The sequence below is a fragment of the Bombyx mandarina genome, chromosome 21 (assembly GCF_030267445.1).
Source record: "Bombyx mandarina strain Sakado chromosome 21, ASM3026744v2".
Taxonomy (NCBI): domain Eukaryota; kingdom Metazoa; phylum Arthropoda; class Insecta; order Lepidoptera; family Bombycidae; genus Bombyx; species Bombyx mandarina.
The window spans coordinates 2,818,737-2,838,191 of NC_143227.1; the positions used below are offsets into that span (position 1 = coordinate 2,818,737).

At 34.5% G+C, this 19,455-nt stretch overlaps 1 protein-coding gene and 1 long non-coding RNA gene across 3 annotated transcripts in view; both read left to right on the forward strand.

Annotated features, from left to right (window-relative positions):
- Positions 1-19,455, forward strand: part of nAChRalpha1 (nicotinic acetylcholine receptor alpha1) — a 277,216-nt gene that overhangs the window by 210,109 nt on the left and 47,652 nt on the right. The window lies entirely within an intron of this gene.
- On the forward strand, positions 8,541-8,859 carry LOC149500428 (uncharacterized). The gene is made up of 2 exons (XR_016324882.1): positions 8,541-8,600; positions 8,668-8,859. It is a non-coding gene; the product is annotated as an uncharacterized LOC149500428 (long non-coding RNA).

Sequence of the window (19,455 nt, forward strand, 5' to 3'; positions counted from 1 at the left end):
CGAATTTTGAACAGTTTTTCGTTTACTTTTATATATTTTATTTTTTTATTTTTTATTGGTTAGATGGGTGAACGAGCTCACAGACCACCTGATATTAAGTGGTTACTGGAGCCCATAGACATCTACAACGTAAATGCGCCACCCACCTTGAGATATAAGTTCTAAGGTCTCAGTATAGTTACAACGGCTGCCCCACCCTTCAAACCGAAACGCATTACTGCTTCACAGCAGAAGCAGGCGGGGCGGTGGTACCTACCTGTGCGGACTCACAAGAGGTCCTACCACCAGTAAGTATAGTCGACTTAAGTTGGGATATTCAAATTAGGGAACGCAGAATTTGGATTATAAAAACTTGCTTAGTAAAAAATGTCATCAGAATCTACACGTACGATATAAATTACAAGGATTTAAAAATAAAAATGCTATACTACTATTTACAAGTATATACGGAATGCCTTTGTAATTCACAAAGTGATCATAAAGCAACAATAGGCGAAAAAGTAAATGGTTGCAAGGAAAATTAGTAAGGAAGAGTGTGTGTTAAAAGTAGGTGTAGAATGTATAGTACCTACTACGGTATAGAGAAAAGAACGTTGTTTAATGAGTATCTCACACAGTCTAGGAAGGGTTCAGATATGACACAGCATTGTCTTCATTTCAATTTTCTTGACTCGTTTTTTTTTTTTGAAAAATGAACGTACTGGCTACTCGTATTGTCAATCAAGATTCACAAATTTCGGTATCTTATACCTTTAAACCGCATGCTTAAAAATAAAAAGATGTAACTCAAAAACCATAACTTTTGGTAATAAGCTTTAGTTTTTTTGCGCGTTTTTCGAATGTCTTTAATTGAAAATTAAAGATTAACTTAAGTGTTTTTCTTTACTTTTGCTGTCGATATTGGGAGTTGAAAGTACAGAGTTTTATATAATAACAAGAAGAATTCGTTTTATAACATAATTATAGTTGAAAAATAAAGTTGAAAAAAATGTTTTGACTTACTTCTCTTTATCCTAAAAACCTCACAGTATTATAAAAAAAATCGTGCAGTAATTGAAAAAAAATCTCTTTAGTTTTAAAAAGAAATGAATTGTTTTCAATGTATCCCACAATAATGCACTTTATAATTATTCAAATCGTGGCTATGGTATAAGAAGTGCTATTAAATCTTTATTAAATATAAGATATAAAAAATATTAATATTTTTTTGAAATAAAACAAGCTATTATCTATTATATTTTATTTTATAAATCAGAATAGAAATTGTTTTGTAATAAAAACAAACATATAAAAAACCTTTAACTCAGCCTTCAGGACCTCGTGAGATCTGTTACATTATTAGGAACACAAATACAACAATAATATTAAAATCAGTCATAATATTACTCACTAGTATCTTTCACAATACAATATAATATATTATATTATGTATTATATATGTAATAACAATCACAATCAAATAACACCACTTTTAATTCCTGAAACAACCTAAGTGCTGCATAGGGACTAAATTTTAACGTAACTTAAGACTTCTCTTATTATAAATTTTAGGTAAACGCTAATAACAATATCGACAAACAGTCAAAATATTTTTATTATTAAATAATATAAAAAACGTTTGTGTAAACATAGCAGCAAAATAAAATATCTAATCATTTTGAAAAGGGCGTAATACAAAAATAGCGTTCATATGCATTTAAACACTACAATTAACTTACTTAAAATAACGAATTATAAAAATTTGCATAAAAGGAAGGTATTAACTTCTTTTCTATTAGCTCTTTTAAGTCTTTTTTTTTATTAGCAGCTATTTCTTGCCTTTGGCTATAAGCTTTATTTAATGAAATGTCTGATATTTGGCTCATTTTCTTTCGTTTGTTCCTGACATCAACTTGTTTAAAACTAGTATTGCTGTATGAATTTTTGTAATTAAAGCTCAATGGTTCCGATTTTAGCATTTGTAACACCTTGATATCGTTCCAATTAACATTTTTACCATCTTTATCAGTATTAAAATTATACCCCCACTCCTCTTGAAGAGCTCTTAAGTCCATAAAAGATTCGTATGACAGCTCATGAACATTTATTGCAGGTTTTGATTTTTTTGCGTTCTTGATGAGTGTAACATATTGATCAGGGCTATAAATTGGACCTGACTTCAGATTTTTCTTTATCTCCCTTTCTATCAGACTGTGAACGCTATCGGCTTCGTTCTGTGTATGTCCTCTTATTAGAAATTTGTGTGTTATACTGGTTATATTCAAGTTAGTTACAGCATATAAATACAGTGTTGCAATATATTTATTTTTATTTTGGCCGCAGCAATTATCCGAATAAAATATAATCTCTTTTGGTTCCTCATCTTCTGCACAAACATTTTTTAAATATTCCCATATACATGACCCTATTTCATTTGCACCGCGTTTAGCATCTGCTTCAGTCCAAAAATAACAATGTACATTCTCATACGCTTTTTTATCTCCACTTATCAATTCTGTTACAGTCAGATTGTAGCTATTTAGCTAAGACTTGTAATAAAACGCTGAGGTGTCACCCCTTGGACACTGTAATACAGCTTCTAAATCATAAACAACTACTTTCCTATCTTTGGTTACATTTTGACGGTCAGTAAGTTTTTCAGAACGACTTAAAGTCTTTTCCTCCAAATGTTTCAAATACTTCTCTTCCAAATCCTGTTTCTGCTCATTATTTGAATTATTGTACGACACACACAGATCGCACTGATCTTTTTTTGGTTGGTAAAATCCTAGGTTAAATTCAATGGTAAAAACTTTATAATATGTTATATAACTACCGAAATCCCTGTTAGCGTCAGTTTGTTGAGCAACAAAGTCATTGTATAAATCTTTTATTGTTTTATCACCACCAATATACTGTTTTGAAGTCGAAGCCCTCACATAATGTGATTCTATTTTCGGAATCATGTTAATATGTTTTCTGATATCCTCTAGTAACTCTGAATTAAGTTTTTTATGGTTTTTGTGCTTTCCTCGTAAGTCATCCAACATAAAACCATCATTCATTCGAGTTTGTACTGTGTAAACCATACGTTCAGAAACCGACAGTGTATTTTTAAAAAATGTCTTGCATACTCTTACTTTTTTATCATTAACCATAAAATAAAAGGCCTTGTTTGGGCGTCTGGGATGTGCGGAATTAGTGTATTTATATTTAGGGGCTACATCTTCCATGCATGCTCTAATATAACCTCTTTGTGCTATTAAGCTACCTTGACCCCAAAAGTCATTAAATAGCTTATATCTACTCTCGGAATCAATATTTGCTGCACATTTCAACTTACATCTTTCGGTACATGTATCTTTTATAAAGCGGGCTGGAATCATTTTACGACTTTTTGACATCGAGACATATGATTCGCCTTGGTTTCTAAGCCTTTTCGATTTATTTTGCTGCCATTTTTTAACATTTCGCGAACGTTTACGACCTCTACAAATATTTGGTCCGTTATTGAAATCAGAGTCAGATGAATTTGTATTGGATTCTTCTATCAAAAAGTTTTTTTTATTGGCAGGCTTATCAAAAAACGAGTTGAAATCTATTGTGGGATCATCGTCACTAAGATCAACATCACTTTGATCGGTGTATATTGGAGAGATATTATAGTTACTCATACTATTACTATTGTCATTTCGGCGCCCTCTTAGCTGAATTTGCTGTCTCTGACTGTTATCTAGGGAATGGGAGCAAGATGCCGTTCCTTCCTCATATTCCACTCTAACGTTTTGCAAAGTAGTGACTGGGGCAGCCGTTGAACTACCTGAAGAGCTCGATGAAGTATGGCTGGATGAACTTGAAGATGATGAGCTAGAAGAATCGCTGGATGATGTTGAGCTGCAGGATGATGAACGTTTAGGTTTTATTGCTGGGATCGAATTATGAAACTCATGACCTGCAAGCTGTTTGTAGTTTTTAATTGAATCTTCATTTTCACTGAAGTTTGAATCACTGCTATAATCGGGTACAAGGCTTACGCACTTGGTTACAATTGACGTCGAACCTCGAGCTGATGTTGTAGGCGATGATTGAGTCTTATGCTCTTCCGTGATTGCTTTTGGTCTTGGAGATACATTTTCCTGGTCTTGGTCATCAATTTGCACAACTTTTCCAATCTGAAATAACAATAAACTATATACGTACTCACAAGAAATCAAAATACCTGATATAAAAGTGATTATCCACAATTTAATTTAAAAAAAATCGCTTATTTTACAGAAGATGCAAAAAAATATAAATTATAATCTATTACATTATCAGTTATGTATAATATTTATATATTTACAAAAAAAGAAGTATATAATATGTATGTTTATCAGTTTCTAGTACCCATAATACTATTTATTACAAGCTATGCTTAGTTTGGGACTAGATAACTTTTTGTAATAATAATAATATGTCCCACAATATTTATTTTATTTAGTTACCTCATCATAACCTTTCAGTTTGATGCATTGTGCATTTTCATTTTCACATACAGCTTTTGCTTGTGGAATTAAACTCAGGATTCTCCTCGATCTCGAAAATGACGCCATTTTCAAAAACTATAAAAGCGTTAATACTTATTTTTAACATGCAATTTACTGGAAAAAAGAATCAATATTTAATATTTCACAAATTTTCTATCTGTGCTTAATAATAAAAAGAAGTAAAGCGTAGGAACATTTGGTAGTTTGCTATATTTTTAATTATAAAGCGATACTTAGTGAATTACTCCGGTAAGTACGGCGTAAGTTTTAAAACAAAACTGAAGTATTAGGCGTTAACTCGATAAGATTTTAAACTTTTTAAAACAACACAGAATGAAATTCAAATGTTTCAAATTATCATTAAGTATGTTTTCCAAAAAAACGATCTATTACAAAAGTAAAGCTATTTATTATTAAATAATATATTGTTTCATAGTTACCTTTTAATAAAAAACCAAATTATTTTAGTTTACACCAAACACAGCACTACATTATTTAATCACTGCCGAAGCATCACTAAATCATGTCACTTTATTAGATCTAACTTATTAAAATTCGTTGATTGAAAAGAGAAGAGCGATCGTGCATCTCGCTCACTTTTGTTGTAACGGTCTCGCTGTCGAATTCTCCCTAATGTTTACGCTATTAATACGCGTTTTATTAGAAAATCTCATAACTCATTAATTTTGAGTTCAATCTTTTTTTTATTAAACGTGCGAAACGAGCAATTCTTGTATATTAATATATACATATAATCTGAATTTCGGAAACGGCTCCAACGATTTTCATAAAATTTAGTATACAGGAGATTTCGGGGGCCTTAAATCGATCTAGCTACGATTTATTTTCAGAAAATGTTTTTTTATTCGTGTTTTCAATAATCAACTCTTCCCGACATCTATTGGCGAATAATAATACTATTTTTCTTAATTGAGGGCAACTAACTGCTTTAAAGACACAAAAAGAGGGCGTTATAAAAAAAAATCTAGTTATTATAAGGTCATCATCTAGTTATTATAAAACCGTGTATTCCCGATTTGAACTTTTCAAATTAAATATTTTTAATTGTATTTGTTTATAATGAATTATATCTAACTATGCCAGTATTTTTCGGGCAAGATTATTTAAGTAATCGGTCTGAAATCTAGTGATCAAATCTGTTTAAAAGCAACATATACTTAGAAAACACACGATGTATATAAGTCAACAAGCTAATTTGAATATCGAATACAAATCGTATGATGAATACAAAATATTCAACTCTTATTGAGAAAACGAAGTCGATTTTGTTTCTAATAAATAACAACTATATAATATATAGAGTTAAATATAGCCTTATGTATACCAAAACATTTATCGCTACAATCATATAAATTTAAATAAATGTATGAAGCTGTCTTATTGCTCAAAGGGATTTTTAGACACAATTATTTGGATAAAAACCTGTTATTATAGAATAGGAATACACAAATACATCAAGTATTTTGTACAAAAGTGAATAATTTTCCCGGTATGTATGTCACATACATAACTTCCTTGGTCGTAACTATAAATATGTTGATTTTAAAAGTCAAACAACATAAAGCTTGTATTTAAAATATGATTCCACATTTATCTGAAACGACGTCACGACATTCATAAAAATCTCTTCATGGATTACACACTCGACTTTTGTTTGTATACATGTTGTTACGTAACCTAACCAAATCTTAAAAAAAAAACACTTTTCCATCACTAAATTCCTGGGGTCGGCGCAACATGTTTTCTCCTTCCATACTCTTCTACCGTATACCATTTCTTCGCTCACTCCCTTCTTAACCATATAGTCTTTCACGTAATCCATCCATTTCTGCACAGGTCTACCTCTTCCTCTATATCCTTCTACATTCTTGGTTAGCATTCTCTTACTAACCTCATTTTCATTTCGTCTCATCACATGTCCATACCATCCCAAACGCGCACTTCTCAGCTTCTCTGTCACAGGTGCCACGCCACTTTCAGCTTTCCTCTAACATATTCATTCCACACATCCATCACAACATTCGCATCTCTGCTGCATGCAATCACCTTTCATCACACCTTATTGAAATCACATGACAACATTAATTTGCCGCTTACCAAGCTACATAAATTAGGAGAATTCACGAAGCCACCCAAAATCTAACTAACTTTTGACTTAATTTAATTTAATATGAAAACCAAAAAATACTGAGTCTAATGGAAAATTATAAGAATTCTGTAATATGCATTAATAAGATATCAAAGTAAATGCTGATATGGGCTGAGTTGCTTTGTGGAATGAGCTATAAACAAGGCGCTCACAAAATCTCTCCAATACGACTAATCAAAAGATACATTTTCCTTATTTTTATATGTTCCTGTTGAAAATTGAACGTATAATTAGATCACGCCATAAACTATGTTTCTCAAAATGTGAGCGGATGTGATGTAAGTTCTAGATGTTATTTTTTCTTCAAAAGACAGTAATGTACTCAACATGTGCTCATACCGTTACGTACCATTACCGTTATTTATCTGTCAAGCCAACACAATATGAAACTGAAATATACTGGCTTGCATGTACATTTATTTGCAAGAACTATAGACAAAAAATTCTCCTAAGTACATAATGCCTTAGTTCTAAATTTATCACAAGTGAAGGTATGTAATAAAAAGAAAGCACAACATTCGTTCCCCTTAGTCTAGGAGGTTAATGGAGAAATGCTACTCGGACCGTCGTTATGTACAATCTAAAGTTTGATAACGTTATTGTCGAGAAAGCGCCTTGAAATATTTTGAACTAGGAGCTTTGTATGTTTATGATGAAATAAGCTTTCGTTCCGGTAGCGAATGAATATTGGAATACCGTGGTCAACTTTCATGTTGGGAGACTATTTGCAAAGGCGAAACTACACCGAACTTTAAAGTGAATAGAAAATAGTTTACTGACTAAGCTATAATACTTGGTTTTCATGGATTAGATGAGTGGACGAGATAATGACCCTCCTGATTTTAAGTGATTACCAGAGCCCTTATTTCTCTTTGTGAATGCCGATATCTATTTTGGGACATGATTAAAGCCTTAAATTTATTTGTAAATAGCTCTCTCGCCTTTTTGAGGCAAAACGAGCGTTTTGCAGCAAAAATAGGCCGGATGGTGATACTTACCCTTGCGGGGTCACAAAATCCCACCAGTAATTACGCATATTAGATATTTAGAAGGTTTCCTTTTAATATAGGATGATCATCACCAATTATTACATTCGCGAGCACGTGTTAGATGCGTGATTGCACAGAAAATTTGATGCCAACTTACGTGGTCTGTACTTTAATATACTTGCATAGCCTCATACAAGTATACCAGGCGTCTAATCCCTTAACCTACACCGAGTGGGATTCCTCATTCATACATCTGATCCTTTAAGCCTAAGCGAATAATTCCTGCGCTCCGCTGAAATTGGCCTGAACATGATCTATATTAATCCTCCAATTCCGGAGACTCTTCATCTTCAATCCTTATTATTTCGTTAATAACACATTATGATTAATTTAATTAAAATACAAATATCTCGGATTCGTCTTGTGAGCTCAAATCAAAATGTCCAACGAGCATTCAATCTTGCTTATTAAAATTCTCATTCCTCGAGCAAACACCATTCGAGCCCGTAATGAAAACCGAAATTAAACCTAAATAATATTGACATTAGGAAATCTAAGCTAAGACACACAGAGCGCGGTTATCCAGCGCACATCTTAGTGTTGTAATACTGCGTCAAATTACACAAGTAAGGCATGTGCGCATTGGAATTTTGAGATAATTTCTCGAGTCCTAAACTTCATTATTTTTATTTATTTAATATATTTTATACACACAGTTGTTTGAAGAAACACGATAACAAGGATACAGAGTACAAGGAAACTACTTACTTCATGTTGAAATCTCTTCCAGTAGGCCCGCAAAAGGAAAGAAGAATTAGGAACCTAGTGCAATGCAATGTAATGTTTACTGTAAACATTACATATAATAATATATGACGGCGTTAACGATATTTATGTTATATAGCACGTGCAATAGGAGTGACTCACACAAGCCAGGTGCGCCGGGCGGCCGTGTCGTTCCACTCGTAAACAACAGCTGCAACAGAAGTGACTCATAAGCCAGCTGCGCCGGCTAGTATAAAAAGGCGGAACGTGCCTTGAAATGGACATTCGTTCGACTGCGTTTGCCCGGTGCACTTACTATATCGTTGTTACGTTGTGTGATTCAGTGACTGTTGTACGTACTGGTTAAAGTTGGACAAGTGTTAAAGTGAATTGTCAAGTTAACATATTGTTGATTAAATCAGAAACCAAAGGTGACTTCGTTTTACTTGGTGTTCAACAAGATAATATCTACCCTCAAGCTTACATATATATACATATTACAAGATACAAAACATACATATACATACAAATACACACACACACACACACATATACTTACTTTATATTATAATATGTTATACAAATATATATACTTTGATTTAATATGGTAAGGATAAATAGTGTTCTTTAACAGATTTCTTGAACGCTGCTATGGTTTTTACTTAGTATCGGTTCGTGCTGTAAGCCCGTTTGGTGAGATATCGTCCTGTTTTCTACCGTGATTGTCTCAGTTTGATGTAGGGTTGGATGTATGAAAAGAGTCGAAGACCGAGCTCAGTGGTATGGATTGGGAGAAGCCTATGTCCAGCAGTAGACAACTGTGGGCTGATGATGATGATGATGATGATGTAGGATTCCTTTAAAACTGATTCCGTAACCACTCTACATCATGTAGACTATGAGCTTATCCACTCATGAGATAGCTAATAAAAAAAGAATCTGTTATAGAAAATGAAATGCAAGATTTAAGTATTATTTGCGACCGCTTCTAACTTGGATTAGAAAATGGCATATGACTTAACGATAACATACAGAATCTTACTGATAACAAATGCGCAAATGCACCCATCATGAATAAGGATATAAAGATCAACGATAGCTTACCTTAGGACTTAGCAAAGGAGTTGAAAAAAACTGAATTTCAACAACACAGAAATATTTCCCAAATACATCTCTGACTGTGAAGACTTCGGTAGACACGAACCATTCATTACCTTAACTAAATAATTTACATTGTAGATTCCAGATATACATATGTATGATATGTTCCGTTGCATTTCCACATTCTGTTACTGACGTCTGAACATTGAGGCAGGGTGTGAAGATATCTTTTATTACTCAGATTTTTGGATGAGCTCATGGTCCACCTGGCGTTAAATGGTTATCAGTGCCCATAGACATCAACAAAGTAAACGCCGCCACCGACTTTGAGACCACCACAAATCATTTTGGAAATCACTTTTTCCACGTACCGTCCTATCCTGGAACAAACCCCCTAATTCAAATTAGATATGCGAAGAGTCCTCAGCGGTAGCTTGCGCTTTGGGTTTTCCTCAGACACTATTGACCCTTATGAGCGAATATCTACTGGTCTGTCTTTGAAGACATAAAGGTATTGCATTATTCTTATTTAATAATTTCCTTTTTGTGTTCCCTAATTTTCTTATCATAATATTATTATTCTCATTTAATATTTATATTTTATAATACATATATAAATTATATACGTAAAATATTAGATACAGAAAATGTATTTTCGCATGAACATAAGTGATTAATGTTTATTTTATTTTCACAAAGATCTTTCCAAAAAAAACCGAGTCAGATAGCACAAAGGATGTTAAAGCATGAATTTCGCAAATTACTTCGACATGCAAGTCAACTTGTCCCATAACATATAATTGTGACGTAAAAAATCTCCAACGCACACAATGGTCTTTGGCTTGGTGCCAGAATCAAGAAGCTAAGGAATTGGCAAAGGATACCGGTATCGTAAAATGTTTTCTTTTTTTTTTGGGTTTAGTTGCTGAGTAATTAGAAGTGAATTAAATTCTAGGTAGCCGTTGGCTATCGACAGAAAACATTCACGGGAAAAAACTGCATTGAAACACCTCAAATTACAAGTGCGGAACTTAAAGTACGCGATGATAAATAAAAATACTGCAAAAGGCCTTTCTCGGAGAACTGGAAGAAAAGAAAAAAAATGCGTATAGGCGACTATTTTCAATATAATTGAAATGTAATCCTTTTGTTTGTTTGTATTTAAGTGAAGATAAATATTTATATTCGTTTTCAAAGATGAACTATATTGCACGAATAAATGAAATTTGGCAAGACAAGTCTTCAATAAGATTTAAAGTTTGAAATATAATGGTATGTTGAGCATTGCTCGACTAGTATAATTTATTTCAAAATCGATATCATCATAGGATATCTGTTCAAATTCATGAATTAAATTCTAGAAGCGAATTATAAGCATCCTCTATGCTTACTGCAAAATCGCTTTAACTCTGTTTGATCTTCGGTTTTATTGGAACGAAGTTCCTTATGGGACGATGCGGAGGGGTACCCTAACCGGGAAAAAACGTCCGTAACGTAAGATTTTTATTAGTAATGCACACAGTGTACAACTTAACTTTGTTATAACGTACAAATTAGTAGTGCACACATTGTATGACTTAACTTTGTAATAACGTACAAAAACAACATATTTTTATATCATCCATTGATCACGATCTCAGACCGTTCGTTTGCGCAATACACGAACTCTTATGCAAATATCCGTGAATGAAGTGTACCACAATAAGTTCGCACGTTACCAAATGACCGTGGGTTGTTACGAAACCTCCAGTTTTATTTTCTTTTTACCTCGAATAGAACTTAAAATTAATATTTTTATAATAAGGAGCTTCGTTCCTATCCGGTGTCCCACGACACCACACATCTTTTTTTAATTTTCATGTTGTAGAAGTTGGCATTTAGACTGTAGATGTAGACGCCGGAAACAGCCGCAATTATTTAAAAAAAAAAGAGATACCATTATGTGCCCTGACAGGATAATTGCTGTTTCCATGTAAATGAGACTGAATGAATTAAAATAACCGCCGCGTCAGATGGGCTGCGAGCCGATCTCTCCAGCAGTAAAAAAACACGAACTGCTATTATCGTTCGCTAAACAATTTTCAATTGTGTTAAAATATCGTAACTTAACAATAACAAACAAACAATACAGCAAATCTATGTACTGTCAGTAAATAGAAGGTTACGTAAACAACCAACTTACTGGAATATTAAAACAGAAGAATTTACATAAACCAACACCTCATTGAAAATATATTCAGTATTGTGTTTTGTCATTTGCGGGTTGGAATACAAAAAAAGGACAACTCGTTTCTGGCAGCCCTAACACGTCCAGGGTTCTTTGATCCTTAACATGTCGCATTCGTTAAACAAAAGAGAGTACCAGATCGGTCTGGTTATAATGGTTTTCGAAACTACCCTCGGTCACGTATGCAACAAAGGAACTATGATAAAGGTCCGGTTTTTATTAAAACGTCCAGGGTTCTTGGACGTTTTTATTTATGCCTTACGAGCCTGCTGTGGCATGGATCGAGAAAAAAGACAATATTATGTTATGAGTTACTCTGGAGGACTCAAACTCTACAGTATATTACAGGCTTCTTCGCCAAGTATTATACCCAAAAAAATAGAAAGTTTCGCCTACAAAATTTCTTTTAAACAATATTGATTTCTTATTTACTTGTTCTGTGTAGAAAACATGAATAATAGTAACAATAACTGGAAACAAGTCACGCACGGTCATCGAGCCCTAAATTAGGATTCCCTAGTCTCTGGCAACCAAAAACTGATATACATAATATGTACTTATATACATTAAAGTATATACTACATATATATATTATAAGTATGAATTTTTTTACGATGTAGCAATCGAACCCACGACCCTCGGCACAACAGTCAGATGCGCTAACTAATACACCAAGTCAGTCAGTGAATGTAGTGTATTTTTATCCTAAAGCTAATTTAAATTTTACTGTTGAATGTCGACCTATCTATGAATAGACTAGCAATCAATAACTTATGATGGTAACTGGCCGTCAGATTTGAGCACCCGAGAGTATCATAACGCACTGGATCAAATTCACTTCAGCATGCTGAATTTGATTATATTTAGAAATTAACCCTTACAGATATTATTTGTGATGTGTATTGAAGTGTTATGTGACTCGTAAACAAAAGCCTGTGTATTCAAAAGCTTGTATATTCAGTGATAGTATCTTCATCTGCCTAATATTGCACACGAGGCTTAATCCCTCATCTACGTGTAGCCAAATAGCTTCTATCAACCTCCTATTGTAAGGTCCACAATGGGTGTACGTGGTGTATTTAGCAACATGAATGAACAGGTATAATATGTTTTCTACAACATTCTCTCAAAAGCCATGGCCTAAGTGATGCTTTTAAAATATGAATAATACATTTCTGGTAGTAGTTTTTTCATCTATGCTCCAGAAATTTGATTATTAATAGAAAGCTTTGTTCTAAATTAACTATCGGTAGGCGTCAAAGACAAGGTTAAAAAATTCACAATTTTAGTTTTCATTGTTTGTAAGCAGCAGGTTGGCAACTTTGACGTTTTTATTATCCACTAGCGACCCGCCCTCGCTTCGCTTCGGAAACATTAAAACACACAGGAAACCAAAAAAAAAAAAATTAAAAAAAGTAGCCTATGTTCATCAGGGACAATGTCGGCTTCTAATGGAAAAAGAATTTTCCAAATCGGTCCAGTAGTTTCGGAGCCTATTCGAAACAAACAAACAAACAAATCTTTCCTCTTTATAATATTAGTATAGATGAGCTATGGTAATCGTTGACCTGTGTATAATTTTTTAATTCCCCCACAAAAATCATTTAATAAACCATTATCGCCGGAGACGAATCATTTCAATATTTGATTTCTTAAAAACAGTGTACCCCTACCCTTTATTGTCATATACAATTGAGACGTTGTACGCAGGTTAGAACGTCTATGGGTTTCGGTAACCCATTCGGTACATGTCCTTCTTCAAACGAGGCTTGTGGAGAGTACTAAGCGGTAGGCAGCGGCTTGGCTCTGTCCCTGGCATTGCTGAAGTCCATGAGCGACGGTAACCACTCACCATCAGGTGGGCCGTATGCTCGTCTGCCTACAAGGGCGATAAAATAAACACCATATGGGTCGTGAAGTTGTTTGCCCAAAATAAGGCAATAAAATAAAACAAATAACACGGAATGTATGTAATTAATAACCAATTAATTTTTTGTAGATAAAAAATATATATTACTTGTCGTGTTTTCATTTTAAAAGGCATTAATAATGAAACCTCCACCTTTCCCGTTCTCACGAGTATCGACCGAATATAACATGACTTCTGTGCCTTCGAAAAATACTATCACAAAAGCGCTCCAAAAGAAGAAAAAAAGATCTAAAACGAATTATTTATGGAAATAAACGTAAATTTCTTAATTTCCTTTAAGCGAATATCTAAGGAGAATCTCAGTTGAGCAGAATACTGACTTTTCTAACAAGAACGAGAAAAGCCGGTATTTACCCGAGATAACCCCGACAATGGACCGGCCGAAACCAACCTATTGTTATTAAAAAAGATGTCAACATTGCGCCTGCTGATTTATGATTCGCTTTTGTTGTTAATAATAATGAAAGTTGTTATGTAATGTTCTGTGAGGGCTCATTAAACCGAAACAATTAATAAAGCCGAAATTGGTCGAGAATTTTCGGGTCCACGCTAGAGTCGTGTTGGCTTTAATGCTTAATTACGAAGCAGGCCTTTGAATATTATATTTATTAACAATTTAATAGGCAGTTAAAGAAGTATTTTAAGGATTGCGTTTCAGTACTTGAGTTAGTGTTTTGTTCAGACATAATTAGACGTAATTTGTGAGTCAGGGCTGCCTCCTTGAAATACTCTTCGTCGTTTTCTCCACTTCTTATTGTTCTACTTTATTTTGCCATGCCGTTTTAAATTTGCAATCGGGCTAGCATTAGCCCCTAAACTTAAAAATAAGAACATATGCCTGTTTTACGGAACACTTATGAGGTGGCAATATCGTAGCCATAAAATAATTTTCATAAAATTATCACGTCGCTTCTTTAGCGAGTTATTATAAAACAAATCTCTGGTTAGCTCAAGATCACCAGTTCAAGTTTTGTCTCTGAGCTGGTGACTTGATTCACATCGACTCACATCAATCACAGACAAAATGACGGAAAATCGCCTTAGATGATATGGCCATATCATGAGGTGGGACGAAGACCATAGTAATAAATTATTACTTGATACATAACTTGATTACTGAATATATTAATAACTAAATTCTTAATGATCCCGGTGATGTCGTTGATCTCCAGTAAGGACTCAGTGCTAGGCAAACTATGGACTAGTTTACCTATACAGTAATAAAAACTCTATTATAATACTATTTGTGTTATTACCATCTAGTGAAAATCGCATTAAGCTTGCCAGAACAAAAGAAAGGTAGAGGCCGCCCGCCATCGACCTGGTGGTCAAACATCGAAAGAGACCTTAAGAAAGCTCAATTGCCAAAACCGATAACCCAGGACAAATCAGCCTGGCGCCGTAGAGCGAGGAGACCCGACTCCGGATAACGGGAACAGGGACGGATAGTAGTAGTAGCTGGTGACTCGATTCCAACTAAGACTTCCAACTAAACGAAAATAAAAACCATGGCCACTGGAATTTTTTCTGGTAGATTCTATAAAAATCGAAAATTAAATTGATATCAATCTTTTCGACGTTTTGAAGTTAAAACGGGAAAATGCTTTGAACGTATCATACGAAGTAGCTATTCACGTAATGAGTTCGTGCTTCGAAGGCAACGTTCACATGAACATTATAAATATGTTAAACGGAAAGTCGCTCAGCCCCGGAATTTTGCGTTTGAAACGTTTGATGATTAAAGTATGCAGCCAAGCAGTTTCTGTACTTAGAGAGAGAAAGAGAAGAGAATACACTTTATTGCACACCAAAACACAACTTACATTAAAAAAACAGTCAAAAAGCAGATACATTTGTACAATAGGCGGTCTTATCGCTAAAAGCGATCTCTTCCAGCAGGTATGTACTTACATACTGTACATGTACTTACATATTTGTATCTACCCAACTGGAGCTATTCTGGCTTCACCATAACTGATGGATGCTGCTTATATCCGCCCTAGAAAGAGCAATACTTCGCTGAATATACCACAAGATCGGAAACGCGACCCACTGTAAAGATACGGCGTGAAACTCAGTGAGCTGTGTCTGTGGGTTAAGTTGGACGTCGAACTCTTCGTGTTTATCTTTGCAGTAGACTTTTAATCCGAGCAGTCCTTTTTTTTAATTTATTGCTTAGATGGATGGACGAGCTCACAGCCTACTTGGTGTTAAGTAGTGACTGGAGCCCATAGACATTTACAACGTAAATGCGTCACCCACCTTGAGATATAAGCTCTAAGGTCTCAAGTATAGTTACAACGGCTGCCCCACCCTTCAAACCGAAACGCATTACTGCTTCACGGCAGAAATAGGCAGAGTGGCGGTACCCACCCTCGCGGACTCACAAGAGGTTCTACCACCAGTTTAAGCCTGGATATAGCTAATGTAAAGAAGAAATTTTTTAAGCAAACCAAATTTCTGATAGATTTTCTTCCATCGCCAATTCTCGTCGCTTGTTGCGATACTTTACAGTACAAAGAATTAAGGTACCCAAAGATTTTAGTAGAAGAAATAGCAGCGGAACTTCTAAATTGGATTTTTACTGCCAATATTATGTTATAATTATTTCAAACTACTTCTATTACTATTCTATTCGTTTGACATTGTCTATTACGATAATTTATTCCACAGTGAACTAATTTCCCGTCCATGTATCAAATGATTGATGCTAACATCGATAAATTCAAACAGGCTTCGTATCCATAGCTAATAAAAATGCTAGGGTTACCGGCTATTTATATTATGTTATTAGTATTTAGTAATGTAGTAGTATATAGTGTTATTTATTATGTTATATGTATGTTTATTTTATAAACATTGAAGGTACTAAGTACTAAGTTATTAGTTGATACATAACTTGATTACTGAATATATTAATAACTTAATTCTTAATGATCCCTGTGATGTCATTGACCTGCAGTAATGCTTGCTAGGCAAACTATGGACTAGTCTACCTATACAGTAATAAAAACTCTATTAAAATACTATTTGTGTTAATATGTACATAGTAATACAATTTAATTGACTAAAATTACACTGTGTACCTTTGCAACTCCATTTAAAATTCAATTTTGCTTTCATGACTTTAGAATTGCTTCATTCTGGCTAGTCTGCACTCTAAACTACAGACTAGATTATAAAACTGACTCACTAAAATATGTTCAAAGGTGAAACAGTCTCTGTGATCTAACGCTGAATCACGCAGCGCCCTGTTCAGTTGACCTCACCAGAACCAATTATAAAGTTTAATTACACGCCAAAGAGACAAGTAGTTCGCCAACTTACATCTGATGTCGCCAGTCATTCAACTGGATAGTTTCCCCTCAACAATGACTCGTGAAAAATTAAATTCTGGCTCCGTGTTTAATTCGGAACGGCCCAGATTGGGGCTTAATTGTTTGTTAAAACAAAACGGGTCGATGATAAGACAAAACACGAGAACGGAGGGCTAATGTAGATAAAACTTGATGCAAAATCTAACGAGGCTGTCCTCAATGAATAAGTTCGAAGGATTCACGAAAAGTGCGATAATAGCTATTCCTGGAAGTTTCCAAGGGGAAATTGAATTTCGGGATTTATGCCGAAAGCAATAAAGAACATTTTTAAATATCAAATGAGGGTTGTATTTTGTTAGATTTTGACGGTACTTTCCTAACTTAAATTTTAAAGAAATAAAATGCTGTTTTACAAGCACATAAAATTGCTACTAGCAAAGGAGTATCGCATGAACAACTATCTCAAGTACTGTGTTGGAAAATAACTTTTTTACGAGCTGTTAAAGTATTTTTCTAAACATATTCGAAATTTCATTTAAAACTACACCTTAACACTAGTTCGTAAGGCGCTTTGTCTATCGACACTCCAGCACAATAGGAAGTCTCGTGATCGGAGCTGTCAGAGCACCCTTCTCAGGGCTCAAATCAAATGGGATTTCAAAGTCCGCAATATACGAGCCCCGATGGAATGATCTCGAATCGGAGACCAACTAAATTTATTATGGTGTTCGCTATTTGACAGCTAAACCGTAAATTAGAAAGACTGGATCATAAATGGTGTTGTTTTATAACTATCGCTTTGCTGCATTGTTCGGCATAGAAGTTATGTGTTGTAATGCGTTTTCGAAAAATAGGCGACACAAAATCAATTGGATTAAATGCGTTTTTGATACCCAATCGAATTGTAGTGATTTTTTCTTTGATAATTGATATCTGGAGTCCACATTCGCGTTTGTTATTATTACAAATTACTGAGGGTAAATTATATAATTGTGTAGTAATGCTTGCAATATGCTTTCCCGTACCTGTACTTCGACATTGTTTTTTTTTTGAAGTGAAAACTTCTTTAGAATCGTTGTGATTTCAAACCGGATGCAACGGAAAAAACGACAGGTAAGAGAGACAAATACAAAAATGTGTAGGATGAAGCCAGCAAAGAATGAGACAGAAATATTTATACTATTTAATACAGCGCCATCTGTGAGAATTTTTAATACTAACGTGTGTATGAAAGTTCTTGTAGTGAATTTTAATTTAGGATTATACGTGAAATTAAAATATCAATTCACAGAGGGCGCTACCTTACAATTATTTACTAATGACAAAATTTTACATATACTTAAGACGTTTAGGATAATTGTATTTTAATTTTGGAAGGTTTCACTTCTACCACGTGTGAATTGCACACATTTTGTTTTTTTTTTTTATATCGGACATCCACGATTTAAAATTCTTCAATGCTGAACATTTCAAATTACAATTAACTCTCATGTGTTATGTAGATATTTATGCGAACATTTATTGAAACTGATTTCATTAAACAATTTGTGCAAAATACTCAACGTAAATGTCGAAACCTTATAAAAACCTTTTTTACTGGTGGTAGGACCTATTGTGAGTCCGCACGGGTAGGTACCACCACCCTGCCTATTTCTGCCGTGAAGCAGTAATGCGTTTCGGATTGAAGGGCGGGGCAGCCGTTGTAACTATAATTGGGACCTTAGAACTTATATCTCAAGATGGGTGGCGCATTTACGTTGTAGATGTCTATGGGCTCCAGTAACCACTTAACACCAGGTGGGCTGTGAGCTCGTCCACTCATATAAGCAATAAAAAAAAAAAAAAAAGATGAAAATGACGCTGGAATCCTTGTAAGCGCGATTTTTCTAAATAATAAAACCTAGCTGTCTCTTCTGATATATGAAAACGGGAAATGGCTGATCGTATCGAAAGCTTATTGCATAAAAGCAATTGCATTTTATAAATCACAAATACTGACCTCCTTTAATTTTAGTAAATGGGCTACCGAACCCCTGATCTGCTGTAAAGACCTTACCAAAACCATAGGAACTGTTGTGTAAATGTCAATTGATTTTGTGCAATACGAATACAGTGCATCTTACTTGAGACCTTAGAACTTATATTTCAAGGTGGGTGACGCATCTACGTTGTGGATGTTCATGGGTTCCAGTAACCACTTAACACCAGATGAGCTGTGAGCCACCCATCTAAGCAATAAAAAAAAATAAAAAAGTGCGTTTCCATAAATATTTTTTGCCACGTACCATCCGGCTATGGAATGAGCTCCCCTCCACGGTGTTTCCCGAGCGCTATAACATGTCCTTCTTCAAACGAGGCTTGTGGAGAGTATTAAACGGTAGGCAACGGCTTGGCTCTGCCCCTGGCATTGCTGACGTCCATGAGCGCCGTTAACCACTCACCATCAGTTGG